A 15,855-nucleotide genomic window follows, 5' to 3' on the forward strand; every position below is an offset into this window, starting at 1 on the left:
TTTCTTATTCTATAACAATAATTTTGGGTTCATTTTGATGAAGTACATGGCCCATGGCAAAGCACATTGCATACCATTATCAATAAGTCTATTATCTTAAATTTCCTTCCCCTCCCTCTCCCTCTCTTTCTCTCCCTCTCCCTCTCTTTCTCTCTTTCTCTCACCCTCTCCCTCTCCCTCTCCCTCTCCCTCTCGTTCTCTTTCTCTCCCTCTCGTTCTCTTTCTCTCCCTCTCTCATTTCCTTCCCCTCCCTCTTCCTCTCCCTCTCCCTCTCTTTCTCTCTTTCTCTCACCCTCTCCCTCTCCCTCTCGTTCTCTTTCTCTCCCTCTCTCATTTCCTTCCCCTCCCTCTCCCTCTCCCTCTCCCTCTCTTTCTCTCTTTCTCTCACCCTCTCCCTCTCCCTCTCCCTCTCGTTCTCTTTCTCTCCCTCTCTCATTTCCTTCCCCTCCCTCGCCCTCTCGTTCTCTTTCTCTCCCTCTCTCATTTCCTTCCCCTCCCTCTCCCTCTCCCTCTCCCTCTCCCTCTCTTTCTCTTTTTCTCCCTCTCCCTCTCTATCTCTCTTTCTCTCTCATTTCCTAAACAAGCAAAAAAAAAGTGATTTAAACATCCTCCAAGCAAAAGGGAGAGGGAGAGATACAATGCACTCTCCCTCTCTTTCTCTTTCTATCCCTCTCTCATTTCCTTCCCCTTCCTCTCCCTCTCGCTCTCTTTCTCTCTCATTTCCTCTCCTAAACAAGCAAAAAATAAAGTGATTCAAACATTAAACAAGCAAAAGTGAGAGGGAGAGAGAGAATGCACTCTCCCCCTCCTTCTCCCTCTCTTTCTCTTTCTCTCCCTCTCTTATTTCCTTCCCCTCCCTCTCCCTCTCCCTCTATTTCTCTTTCTCTTTCTCTTTCTCTTTCTTTCCCTCTCCCTCTCCCTCTCCCTCTCCCTCTCCCTCTCCCTCTCTTTCTCTCTTACTCTCTCGTTTCCTCTCTTCAACAAGCAAAAAAGAAAGTAATTTAAACATTAAACAAGCAAAAGGGAGAGAGAGAGAGAGAATGCACTCTCCCTCTCTTTCTCTCCCTCTCCCTCTCCCTCTCCCTCTCCCTCTCTTTCTCCCTCTCTTTCTCTCCCTCTCTCTCCCTCTCCCTCTCCTTCTCTTTCATTTCCTCTCCTAAACAAGCAAAAGAGAACGATTTAAACCTTCAACAAACAAAAGAAAGAGAGAGGGAGACTCACCAATGAGATATGGCAAGCGTGGGCGGCTTCTCTTTGCAACGAGGCTCCTCCTCTCCTTCGCGAACAACGGCGGTGGCGGCGGCGACGGCGGCAGCAAGTCTCTTCCTCTTCTTCTCTCACAAAGCCTTCGCTCTCTCCCTCGCTCTCGCTCTCAAAAGGCAAAGAAAAGAAAATGAAAACGGCGCTCTGGTTTCGGCCGCGCTTTTTTTCCCTGCGGTGTCACTATTGGCGTCGCTATTGCATTTGTGACGCAAATAGCGACGCCAATAGCGATGCCGCTATCCGCCGTCGCTAATCGGCGTCGGTACTAGCTCAAATCCTTGTAGTGATTACAATGATTTGAAAAAATTTGATTTCTGAGTTTTGGATAAAAGGTTATGGCTATTTTAATAAACCTATAAGTTATAAACCTATAAATATTTCGTAAGTTATAAACCTATATTCCTATTCCAGCTACTGCTCAGTTGCAATACTTTTTGAATGGGTTAGACTTTAATATTCAAGTGCAGTCGAGTAGTGTTACTCTTGTCGACATTGATACGGCTATTACGAGAGTAGGGGAGGTAGAATCACAATTAGAAGCCGTTTATACCTCTAGGGAAAACTAGAATCAGAGTCTAGGCATTGGAAATACTTTAGCATTGACGAATGGCAATCAAGGGATGCCCATGAGTCCTCCCAATGGGAGAGGAAGTATGATTCAAAATGTGCCTATATTGCCAACTCCTCCCAGTGTGGCCATGCTTATGGCTAGTTAGATGGCTCCACCAAACGCTGGAAGCCAAATGACAAATCCTACTGTTGTTCCAGGAAATCAACATCCGATTCCTAATCAAGTGGTTAGGCCAATGGAGTGATAGGTAGATAATCACGACTATGAGTCAAGTGCCTTGAATGTCCTTGGCGAAATCAAGGATATGATGAAGCATTATACTGACATGATTAGTGAATAATATAGGCAAATAGCCATTGATGTCAATTTCCTTAAGAAGCAATATAATTTTATAGGGAGTTGATGCCCTGAAGAGGGCGCCCCCCCCCCCCCCCCCCCCAAGATTTAGTTGTAAGTGGTGTGGTGGCCAACATTTCCCTAGGAATTATCCAAATGTTAAATGCAACATATGTCAGAAGTCTGGTCATTTAGCTAGTACTTGTTGGAGCAAGATTAGTTCTCTCTAACAAGGCTCCTCTCAACCTTTGGTTAGCTCAGCTTGACATAAACCCTTTATCTTCCATCTCCATCTTCACTCTATCTCTCTTGGCTGCCATAGATAACACATATCTACCTCTATTGGAGCATCCATATCTCTTCGAGCTTTCTTCTCAAGAGTTGTTCCTCAGGTTAAGGCACATCTTTCCAGACCAAAATTGTCTGATATTGTGCAACATATGGTCCAACATTGTTGAAAATACATAGATCTAGCACAAATTTTGTTGCTGTCAATTCTCTCACCCTACTGTGAGCATTATTCCGTGAGTTATCATAGGGCATTTTCTGGTCATATAGGTGACTTACTTCACCTAAGAGGGCTTGAGAAAATTCCACTCTAGCAGAGAGATATTAGAAGATTACTCAAAGGTGGTACTGCAAGAAGCCATAGCAAGCCTATTGTTGTTCAATTGATGGTGCCATCATTACACCTCACAATTTCAAGGGCTACCATAAGGATTTTGAAGTTTATCATACAAGTTACCTCTTGACAAAATCTCAACTCAAATGGTCTAGTGGATGAGCTGCTATAGCGAAAATATTAGACTGTTGTTCTGAAACCATAACTGGTAGCCATAGCCACTTACCTTCAAGCTCATTTTTTCCTTCATTTTCTCTCTCTTGCCACTTAAACCCCCTCTGCCACTCTAATCCACTAAGAATTAAAGTTTCCAGCAATATTTCAGTATCCAACAAGCAAGCCTTGGAAAGATTTTGAAGATTTGAAGCTTTCATTGAAGTACAATCATTAAGCATAGTGAAATTTTATGCTACCATTGCTTGTGTTTTTCAACACACTACAAGTCAACTTCGTTACTGATCAACCTCAATCAAGTGAAGCCATTTTGAAGCTATTTCTATCAAGCATTTCCCATCAAATCAGGAAGGAGGGGAGAAATCCAAGCATCAAAGCATCAAACTCAACTGCTTAAAAGTATCTATTGATACTTATCAAGTGTTATTTGACGCTATATTCCTTGTGTCTTTTGACACAATTAAATCTTGTGCTACTCAAATCTAAGTCTTTTGGTGCTAATTTTCTACTCCAGCACATGGGCAAAGACTCTCTAATTGTTTAGTTCAAAGGGGTTGGGTTTCACACATGGCAAACCTGCATCAAGCTCATTTTGATAAAGAAGGGTCTTTGGGCCATTACCAATGGCAAGGAGAAGAATCCTCGAGATGCAGACCTTGTAGTTACTTGGCAAAAGAATGATGACAAAGCACATGCCACCATTAAGATAGAATTGGATAACAGGTACATCCACCATGTGGATACCTGTGAAACCTCTAATGATACATGGAAGAGATTAGATACTTTGTTTGGTGCACAATCAAATTCATCTAAGTATTGATTACTGATTGAATTTTTCAAGCTAGATATGAAATCAAACACATCTCTTACAACTCACTTAAACTACATGGAAAGTCTCTTAACTCAGCTTGTAGGAATTGATCTTAAGATGGATGAAAATATTTGTATGGGTGTGTTCTTAAAAAGCATGCCTCCTCCTGACTATAATAACGTGTCAACTACATTGATCAACATGCCTAGTCCTAAACTGGTTGATATTATGGCCTCCTTGCTAGAAGAAGAAAAGAAGGTAAAATCCAAAGAAGAACCAAGCACCTCTAAAGATGAACAAATGTTATATGTATTCTTTGGTGTGTGGCTAAAGTGGCTTCTTCTTCTTCTCTTCTTCTCTCCTTCTTGCTTGCACGTGCTTGTGTTGAGAGAGGGAGTGTGAGAGTGTAAGAGAGTGAGTGTGTGAGGGTGAGGGACCGGGGAGGAGAAGCTCTCCATCTTCTCCTCTCTTCTTATCTTCCTCTCTTCTATTCTCTTCTCTTATCTCACACGCGACTATGGAGGATGGAGCTTGAGGGAGGAGGCTTGAGGTTGCTTGAGCTTGCATCTAGGATCATGGGGCTATCGAAGTGCTTGAGGGAGGAGGCTACTCATTCGGGCATCAAGGTAAGCTCACTACACCCGTAGGATCGCAAGAGTGTTGGCTAGTTGAGAGATAGCCATTAGAGCTCACTTGAAACGCTTGAACAATAAGCAGTTCATGGATCTTGGCGGTCGAGCACGTGAGCTTCCACTACATTTTGGGTCCATTGGCCGGGACTGATGGACTCAAGCTTGAGCACTTGCATGCTTCAAATCGAGTGTCGAAGTAGGGTTTCATCCCCGAATGGGTGCTTGATATAAGTAGGAGATTTTGGAGTTTAATCTTCAATGCAAGTAAGTATTTTGGGTTTTGATGATTTGGCAAGTAGGATAAATCATTTTAGTACTTGATTTTAATTTTTGTTGCATTTAGAGTAGGATAGGATCAAGAGATCAAAGTGAATCACCTTAGGGTTGTTGCTATAAGCTGGCCCAAAACAGGGCAAAAACAAGGGAAAAATGGGGTTGAAATCCACTAACAAGGCATGAGCACTAACGGGGCAACACTTGGGTATTGGAACGAAGGTTTAAGACCCAAGGAAGGGAGGCTGAAGGCTCAGTTTTAGCTTCAGCATATATATATATATATAAGAGATACCTAGAGCTTGTAGCGGATTGATTGGCTTGTCCAGGACTTTTTCAACCATTCCAAGTATATACAAACCTTGTCCCTTGTCCATGCTTGCATTTTGAAAGTGTATGTGACCTAACATGCCATAAATCGTCACCACGAATTAGATTTTTGCCTTCATTGTTGTTGTGCCATGGGAATCAGACTAAGTTGACAGTGTCCCATTCTAGGAATCGAACTTGGACATCTGATTCTAAATAATCATACCTGTCCAATTCTAAACAATCGAACATATATATATATATATATATATATATAAGAGATACCTAGAGCTTGTAGCGGATTGATTGGCTTGTCCAGGACTTTTTCAACCATTCCAAGTATATACAAACCTTGTCCCTTGTCCATGCTTGCATTTTGAAAGTGTATGTGACCTAACATGCCATAAATCGTCACCACGAATTAGATTTTTGCCTTCATTGTTGTTGTGCCATGGGAATCAGACTAAGTTGACAGTGTCCTATTCTAGGAATCGAACTTGGACATCTGATTCTAAATAACTAGTCCTGCCCGATTCTTGACAATCGAACACCCAGACACTCTTCAAACCGTTTGATCAGACACAAGACTGAGAATTGGATTTGGACCCCTTCTGAACCATCCGATATTGGACGGCACTTGTCTTGTTCTTTGTTAGTGCATCCATCTCTTCATCCATAACATTCTTCCAATCTTTGTTTCCAACTACCTCTTCAAACTAGGTGGGCTCAACAAACAATACCAAGTATGCATAATGCATCTTCATGAAGCCAGTATATGTCAATCTATCCACCAAATGCCTTAGTCTATTTGAACTCCTCAACTGCAGTATACTAGATGATGTCTCAACCCTTCTTGCATGTGGTGGAACATACTTTCTTGCACTCTTTTTCCCTGGAGTTCTTACATGTGGTATGCCAAACTCATCATCCATAGGCTCATCCTCAAAACTTTCACCCATAGGCTTCTTCCCTTGTGTAATTTCTACTCTCTTTAGTGCACTCCTCAACCTGCCACTCCATGGACTATAACTGCTATGACTTACTTCATGGTATTGATATCCAAAAATACTGATTCATACTATGAACACTTGGACCTTCCAAAATTGGACCGCTTGGAAATTGGACACATCAAAATCAGACAAAATTGAAAATCGGACCAAACATCCAATTATGAGAATCGGATACTGAGATTTCAGACCTTGTCAAATAATTGAGCCAAAATTTCGAAGTGAAAATAGATAGATCCAACACACAGTCGGCGAAAAAGAGCACCTTCTGTAACATGGAAAACTTTAGATAGCCCTCTAGATGCATTGGATGGCTCTTGAAAACTGAAAGCCTGATTTTGCACAATGCATGAAAAGAATACCACACACACTTGGAGTGTACATAAGTTGAGAACACATTCAAAAATAATAAGCAAAACGAACCCACCAATAGGAGACGACTCTTAAACTTAGACGGGCTATTAAGAATCCTAATCTATAGGACGAGAAGAGAGACCCGACATGGAAAACCAGACACGTAGAAGGATTGACACCATTGGAGACACAACACTTCCTGAGACTAGATCAACCTCATCAATAACTTGGTGGAGCAAGAGGCCATAGACATGGTAGTGCGAACCATGGAAGTGACAAAGCTCAACTTGGAAGATTTCCCTGTCAAAATCTAACAAATGGTGAGTAAATATGATCTATAAACCCAAATGGACCACCATGGTAGGCCATCAAAGGACATCATCGCAGATCTTGAGGAAGAGAGGAAATTAGCACATAAGGCATTGCAGATCGCAGCCTACAACCAAGAGTAGCACACTTGGAAATTGCGGCAGGACATAGAGATGTGAGAAGTCTGAGCGGGTGTTAGCTCTAGCGAATAGGAATCGAACAAGACCACACACACACACACACACACACACACACACACACACACACACACACACACACACACACACACACACACACACACACACACACACACACACACACACACACACACACACACACACACACACACACACACACACACGCACACACACATGCACACGCACACGCACACGCACACACACACGCACACGCACACGCACACACACATACACATAGAGCACTAGAGGCAAACTTAATGTTGAGTGAGCTTCTCACAAAGTGGCTCATTGACAATATGTCAACGGAGTAGAGTGCAGCAGCCTTAGCAACCTCATTGCTTGTAGGATTAGGAGACACCTAGGGCTCCAAAAGCCAATCAAAGATCCGTGCACTCGCAAACCAGCTAGACAAATACCAGCTGGGCAACGACCCATATAGTTTCATAGAACAATTCAAGTAGTTTTGTGAGGCTAATGGCCTCACCGATCTTGATCAACATCGTCGGTCACAAGATTTTGGACTATGCCTAGGCGATAAGGTTAGGACATGGTACACAAGTTTAGACATGTTGGAATCCAATAACTTTAACAACCTTAAGACTCTCTTCATTAAGAGATTCTCTAAGGTTGGGTACTCTGACAATCTCATAGTTCAACTGATAAATGTCAAGTAGAAGGACAAAGAGGACATTAGGGACTATGTTACCCATATACGAAGTCTCTATAAGAGAATCCCAACTAAAAAATGACCCACCGAGAGAGAGGTCTCCATAGTCTTTATCAACGGAATACGTAGTGAGGAACTCTACAAGGCCTTGGCAGGAAACTTGAGCTTTCAAAGAGATGCACTACCTAGGGTCTTTGAAGAGGCCATACAAGTGGACGACTAGCTCAAGGAGAGAAGCTCTAGGAGCTCTAATTGGGATGAAGCTCATTATAGATCCTCAAAAAGGGCCCAAACATCTAGCGAACGGTCAATCCCAAGCACCCAAGATAAAGGGGAAAACGTTGACTAGAGTCAAGAGAGCTAGCAAAAATGAAGATGGAGCTAGCTAGACTGTAAGAAATGGTAAGGTGGAGTCCCAAGAGGAACACCAAGGAAATAGGGATTATACTCTAAGAATATCTATCTTGTATCATCAAGAAACATCTTTTTCATACTTAGTTTGACCACTACAAGGAAAAGAACACTGGGAACGAGAAATCTTCATGCATCTTCATAGAAACAATTCTCCCATGGCTTTAACTTGAACAACATTGATTATGCTCTTCATATTCTTCAAAGAATTCATCAAGATACCACAAAAACACAAAATAATACACCACTTTGAATGAAAATCATCGCATAGTATTCTTCTTCAAAGGTTCCATAGCTTTCTCTCACAATTTCTCACTCATAGATACATTGTTTTGCATAGATTTGGCTATCTTTCACTCATTCACACACACACTCTCTCTCTCACATGCTCTCTCTCAATAGTACAATGAGATAATCAAGAATCATAATCCATAATCCCTCTTAGATTTTGGATACCCCTCCCAAGAAGTATGTTTGGTATGAAGATAGGTCACCATGACCACTATAGTGCCCCTTGAGAGCTCAGTACTATCACTATCACTTCAATCTTTACTTCAACTCTTCCGCAACTACTTCTTTTACTTCTTCAAGCTATTTTGAACTTATATTCATCTCTTTCCAAGGTTGGAAAACTTCTACAAGATACACATTCATCCATCGTCACACTTATAGAGGCATACAGAATAGAATAGAATAGAGATAGAGGCTCTACTGATGGTCAATAGAGGGTTAACAAAAATACATCAGAAAGCCTTTAGCTCAACTTAATTCATTAAAAACCATGAAGAATCAATCAATAAGATTCCAAACACTCTCAAACTTCATCAATCACTATTCCAATCCCTTATACAGAAGGAAAACAGAGCAAAATAGAAGCTCAATAGACTTAAACAGAACAAATCAGACAATAACAGGGCATTAACAAAACATGCCATAACATCATATCTCCACTATAAAACATCATGAGCTTCCAAAACATAATCAAAATAATCCAAAACACTCCCAAACACTCCCAAACACTTCCAAAACAACTAATCATCATATAAAATCCATAAAAAATCAACCATCAAGTCTTTAAAAACAACAAAAGTCAGTAAAAAAATCAAGTCATCTCAACCCTCAATATATCCCCATACTTAATTAGGGAGTGTCCTCGTGACCTAGGAATGAGAGAATATAAGTTCAAGATCTAGCTTAGCTCGATCTTCTTTAGCTTCTTCAAGAAACACCATCCAGACATGACCGCAACTCATAACCTATTTCTAATAAAGAATTGCAACAAAAGGAAAACACATTTATCCATTATCGTAGCTTTGAAACAGAAATTCATGACAAACTTTTAAATAATATAAGAGGTTTGTTTTCTTTCGCCATAAGCATCCATTGCATGGGTAAAATCTCAAACCACCATTATTCATCTTCTCAATCAGCTTCATCTTCATCTTTAACTCCATGCAAGAGGGATAAAATACCACATATACACCATAGAACATATACACAACTCACGGATACAAGACAATGTAGTCTAAATGGGACATGCTCCCAAAAACTGAAGAGAAAGGAGAATATTTTCATTGAAAAGGATCAAAACATCCAAGAGAGTGTCCACAGACTATGTAGGATGAATATATTTTTTATTGAACTTCATACTCAACTTGAGACATTCCAAACTCTTATTCTGATCCATAAAATGTAGAGGCACGTTCTGAAGAAATTGTAAGAAACTCATCCTTCCCAATAGGATAATAAATCTAGCAGGAAAAACTTGTGCAGAATAATACAGAATATCCATCTGAGCAACAGCCACATCCTCATTTATATTAATCATCAAGTTCAAGAATACTCTTCCTAGTATTTAGGTGAGACTACTGATGCATAAAAGCAAGATATCAGCAAAAATGAGATGCTAAGCATACTCAAGTATCCTCAGAATAAGCATGTGTTCTAGCAAATTGAAGATAAGAAGTGGAACATTACACTATAGTGTCCCAGGAACACGAGGGATTCACTAGTGGTAGTAAGGAGATGTCACCTACGTGCAATAAATATATGAAAATACCCCTTATCTACCCCCTATTTATGGGACCTTACCTTATAAAATGTACCTTTCTTCCCTTAAATAACCCCCTCCCTTACACTCACGTGGTACCATACGGTAAACCCTAGTGGACCCCCCGGGCTCAAGAACCATGAATGATAGGCCAATTAAACATTGGTCCTATCAAAGAATTGTTCAATGTCCACTGCAGTCGATGGAGGATATCACTATTATATCCAGGAGTATCCACAACTGATTGGGGAGGAAGATTAATATAATCAGATGGAGAGGGTAAAGGGATAATAGGAGAATAGTGAAGAGGGGGTAAGATAAATCATAGAACAAAAATATTTGAAGGGATAATGAGGGTGGGAAAGAAGGGAAAGAAAGTAGAAATTTCTGAAGGGATTCTATTGGAAAAACAGAAGGAATAGTTTGAACAACAAAAGTAGATTCAATAGGAGTAGGCAAGGATATAAGATCAGCAATAAAGGGGCATGTAGTAAAAATTGGAATGTGAGGGGAAACTGCAAGAGTAAAAGATAAAAGAGGAATACTATCTAGATTAGATTGGAGAATGGCAATATACAATGGAAATCAATAGGAGATTAAAGAATACGATAGGATATCATGAGGATCATAAGGATAAATGGAACAATGAAAATCAAAAGCTGAGAAGAAATCCTTAGTGAATAAAGGATTGTTAGCAATATGATTCAACATTTGGGATCTCAATGGATGAATATTTGACTTGTGAAATACACTATGTCGACAGCAAGGTTCCAAAACATCATCCTTCAAAGGTGGATGCTAAGTATAGCCTTTACACCATAATGTATGTTGATGATAAGCCTTTAGGTCATCAAACAAAATCATTTTAGCTGAATGGACATACATGAATACTTGCAAAATCACATCTCCTATATAATTTTATATCCTCCTCATTCATGGATATGTAGATCTCCTTGGAGATACATAAAAGAGAATAGTTGAGCTTCATGAAAGATCAAGTCATCAACAAATCTGTCAAATATTGCTTTGAGTAAATCTGCTGACCACATATTATGCCATCCATCCTCTAGAGGTTCTAAATACACATTACTCAAGGAGATATACAAAGCAAAGTGCTGCTATTGATATTGAATCCAAAAGGATGATGGGGGTGACACCAATTTAGCATAATGGAAAAAATCTTGTTGGACACAATTCATACACTGCTGAAGGCACTTGACTTTGGCAAAAAATCGATCACATAGTTTAGCCTTTTGTTGCAAATGATCTAATTCTTCCTTAGACAACAAAGAAGACATCATGGTGGCTGGAGGAGGAACAAAAAGAGAGGCAATTTTCTAATTAAGTTCATCAATAAAATTCTTTTGCGACTCTACAGTCTCTTGAGAATACCAAGCTTGTGAGTTGATTCAATCATTTCCTCAAGGGTGGCATTCTTCTCTGTCTCCAAAGCATTCTAAATAATAGAAACTAGATGTGGAAGCATAGATCTAGAAAGTACTATTTGCAAGGAAGAAGGAATCTGTGGATCTAGTTGTCCTTTCCTTTGCGTAGCGAAAAGATTGGTACAAGACAAGAATGAGGGAAGGGAGTCCAAGATTCCATCTTGTAACCTAATTCACTTGAGTAACAGTTGATCTCTCTAATCTATGCCATTATGAACATTTTCTTTGTGTTCCATCCACCATAGCTATACTCTAGATCCATGCATTTCAACATGGTATCAGAGCCATGCTGGGCATGGCTTACCTCCCTTCTCTACTCTCTTAGCTCCTCTTTACTTTTGGTCAGCTCATTGTTAGCTCATGACCTTAGTTTCCACCTCTATTCTCACTTGACCTTCCATGGCAGCCATAGTTAGCAGGACATACCTTAGTTGGAGCTTCTAGATCTATGTCATCTAGATTGTGGCTAGCTTCCATAGTAGCCATAGCCAGCAAGACATATCTCAGTTGGAGCTTCTAAATCTATGTCATCTAGATTGTGGCTAGCTTCCATGGTAGCCATAGCCATCAAGACATACCTTAGTTGGAGCTTCTAGATCCATAGGCAAAAGGACATACCTCAGTTGGAGCTTCTAGATCCATGTCATCTAAATTTTGGCAAGCTTCATTTTCCAATTGGTCATCGATAGCAAAGTCTCTCCGTTTCTAGTCACCTACATCTGTAACATGCTCTTTCTTGTATACTTACCTATTGTTGAAGCGAGCCAAATCTTGTAGCTGTTATTTGCTCGGCTATGGCAACACCATTACACAGATCTCAGCATGCCAGTCTATACACCGAAAGGTGTGGGATCAAAAACCGAAACCTTCTAGAGGATGGGATTGAAAAAGAGCAAGGTGTTTAAATAAGGGCAAAAGATGGGGATGTTGAGAAATCTAATTCAGTTGATAATATGGTCAGCATGACAGAACATGTTGATGCTGGTTACGAAAAATTGACTGTCACAGAAGAGGCCTCATAGCCTTATGCATCCCCGCGAATGTGGACAAGGAAAGAAATCGCCTGTGCTAGCTTGTTTATATGCCCCTTTTGGTTCCTTGCACAGTTCACATTCAATTTTATCTCTCAAGTACACAACAGTAACCTCCAATACAATCTTAAGTTCAACTTCCAGTCTGTTCACATTCCTCATATCCTTGAAATTTATGCAAGTGAAGTTCACATGGGTAAAGCTATGGAGTGTGCTTCTTTGTATGGTAGGGACAATAGTTGTGAGCCTATTAGATTTAGAGGCAAGTAGCAGCATAGCTACTAATCTAGTGTGGGGCAACTTACTCTGCCTTGTATCAGCTATTTTCTATACAGTGTACACAACACTGATCCATAAGAAACTTCCAGACAAAACAAGTGGAGAAGAGAAAGCAAGTACATTGTTATTTTTTGATTTCCTTGAATTGTTCAATGGACTTGTTTTATTCCAAGTCACTGTCGAAACGTAAAACGGGCCCGACACTAGCTATAGGCACTAGTTGGGCCTCTATAACACTCACAAGACAAACCCACATGGCCTTGCGGCCAGGAGTGTTTAAGGGCCACACTGCCCTCGCTAATGTACATATTGGGTTTGTAATAGAACGTAGTCCAATGATTGCCCTTTCTTACTCCTTAAAGGGAGATACCATACATCTTGATATAATATACCACGTAACCCAAACATAAAGGAGGCACCCCTCTAGCTGAATGTCGTGGCCCCACTGCATCTCTCTTACACTGAGAGGATTGGCCCCTCAATGCATTGCTCTAATATAAAGCACATACAAATAGTCTCCACTCCTATATATTTTGAACGATCCAAGAGATTTGATCTTTCCTTACCAAGCTTGCCCCCAAGAAACCATTCATCTACCGTATAGCTTAGGTTTCCTCACAACTCAATGTAGTTCATGTAATTGGCAATCAATTGCAATGCATCCAAGAGTTACCATGTAAAATGCATAATGCAATTGTGGACAACACACCTCGTGCTCAAGCATTTAATGATAAAGAAACCAGCCACGTGAGGTGCAAAACCAATCCTTTAATGATTTCCAAGCTACTCGTAATTGTGGCACTACTAGAGACTAGCACTGAGTTTCCTTGTGCTACTAGTCTCTCTTAAATTTAAATAGTGATCAGCTTGCATGCTATGCATAATCAAAAAAATCAAAATTTAAAACATTTTCAATGACAACTGCTCACCTTCATAATCCCTCTTCCCTCCTACTGGTTAGGTTTTGCATTCGTTGGGTAGGTGTAGGGTTCATTTTTTGTAGTTTTTCATGTAAAATTTGATGAAAACACACTATAACATGGGAACAGGCTTCACTAAGGCTTGATGCTTATGCTCCATCCTTGTTATACGCTTATAGACGTAAAATGTATTTTTTTCTAATTTTTTAGATGAGAAATCTATTTTTTTCTCATTTATTTCTTCATAAAAATGTGATATTTCAGAATTATGAGTTCTTACCGATCGAGAACACTCAACATCATTTTTATATTCATTTTCATCCCATATGACCCCAAAACACTCAATAAAAATTCCAAATTCCATTATTTTTATCAAAATTGCAAGTTGCGGGTTTTGCATGTTTCGAGGGAAATTATTATACCATTATTTTTTTTGGTTTTTCTTTCATATTTTAGCAAGCATGCAACATGGGAAATAAAAAACAGACAAAATCAAGCACTTTCTTCAACCATTTTTCATAAAACAAAAGAACCGCTCACTTATGTATAAAAACTGCGACTCCAAGGCTTGTATCTCGTAGATGCTAGGCCACTGATGCTTTTTCTTTGCCGTTGACGCACTCTCAACCCGATCTACGTCCTCCATCACTTCAACATCATCAATTACTCTGGATTCGTCATCACAACCCTTCCCCTTCTCTCTTGAATTGATGCATATGAACAACCACTTAGAGGAGACAGGAGAGAGAAAGCCTAAATTTTCAAAATTCTGAATGCTCCATGAAAATTTAAAAAATTATACACATCTCCTTCCTCTCTCTCTTTTTATCAAGAATCTCTCTCTCCCTCTCTAGAATGATGTGAATCGGAGAGGCATCAGGTGAAGGGGCACAAAAAAAATTGTGCCCCCTCCCCCTCCTATTTGTCAAAATTTTAGTTGATTTCAAGGCTTTTATGAAGCCTAAGGTTATAACTTCAAAATAACTAGTTTAGTTTTTTTGTGTTCACACTATTACCAAGTGGATATTTTGGTTTTGAGCGAGCAACCGGACTCGAATTCGAGATCTGTATGGACAGGTGGCTTCGGAGCATCGAAATCCATAAACTTGGCCTTCATCGCATACTTTTTGGCTCTTGGATCCAGTAGCTGCTTTATAATGCCAAACCTTGTGGGGATTAAATGGGGGATCAAACGACCTCTGATCGTGGAATGGAGACTTGCGTTGGATTCTTGACATCGAAATGCATCTAGAAAATCTCCAACTCGGCCATCAGCCACCATTTGATTTTTTATAAAAATTTGTTCTTTGGCACTTCTTGCTCCAAAAAAGGTCTCAAAGCATAATCATAAAGAGCATCAAGCTGATATAAAAAATACACAACAAAACACATCACAGCTCTCACCCTACCCCTTGACAAAATCAAGGCATGAAAATCCACAAGGGAGAGGCCCAACATAATTTGGCAGAAATCCATAGCGAGTCTCTAACCAACTGCTCAAACATGGACAGGCTAAAAAGCCTATCAAAGAGGTCATCCTAGTGGTCGTCTGAACTACCTATCTAACTTAGGACAACTGGACTAGGACCTCCTACTAGGTGAGGACTCCTATAGCCTGGTCATCATATTTTCTTTTTATAACACATTTTCTGTTCAGGGTTTCCATACTCGCACGTGTAAAAAGGAGGGAGTTGAGCGTAGAGTGACCCAAGGAGAATAGGGCATCGGCCTCAGGTCATGACTCCGTACCCAAGCACCCACCAAGCTCTTACGAGGTAACATGTAATCTGTTATTAGCACTTACTTTTCTTTTTGCTCCAACCTTTCTTTCTTTTCTTTTCGGCTAGCTGCTACCCCTAGGAAGATAGGGCATTGGCCTCAGGTCTACTAACTCATCCCCAAGAACCTACCATGCCTTCGCAAGGCAATAATTAATTGCTTTTAGAAAATTTCTTCATTTTTTCCTTTTTGTTCTTATTTAGGGGTTAGAATCCCTTTTTACACACCTCTATAATTTTTATTTTTAGATAGATTCAAAACTTGCTCTTCTTTGATATTTAGGCATGCTTCTCTAACTGCCTCACACTAACAAGGACTCCTAGAACAACCACCTAGCAAGTAGGTAGGACAGGGTCACAAGGACTACCCTCTATCACAGGTCCTGAACACCCAACAATGTCCAAACAAGAGGTAG

General features: G+C 40.2%; 1 pseudogene; it reads left to right on the plus strand.

Annotated features, from left to right (window-relative positions):
* Nucleotides 1-12,471: 12,471 nt before the first annotated feature.
* Nucleotides 12,472-15,855, plus strand: part of LOC148037527 (uncharacterized) — a 30,171-nt pseudogene continuing 26,787 nt past the window's right edge.

The sequence above is a fragment of the Lygodium microphyllum genome, chromosome 4 (genome assembly GCF_053477565.2).
Source record: "Lygodium microphyllum isolate KBCC chromosome 4, Lygodium_microphyllum_v1.1.10, whole genome shotgun sequence".
NCBI classification, from domain to species: domain Eukaryota; kingdom Viridiplantae; phylum Streptophyta; class Polypodiopsida; order Schizaeales; family Lygodiaceae; genus Lygodium; species Lygodium microphyllum.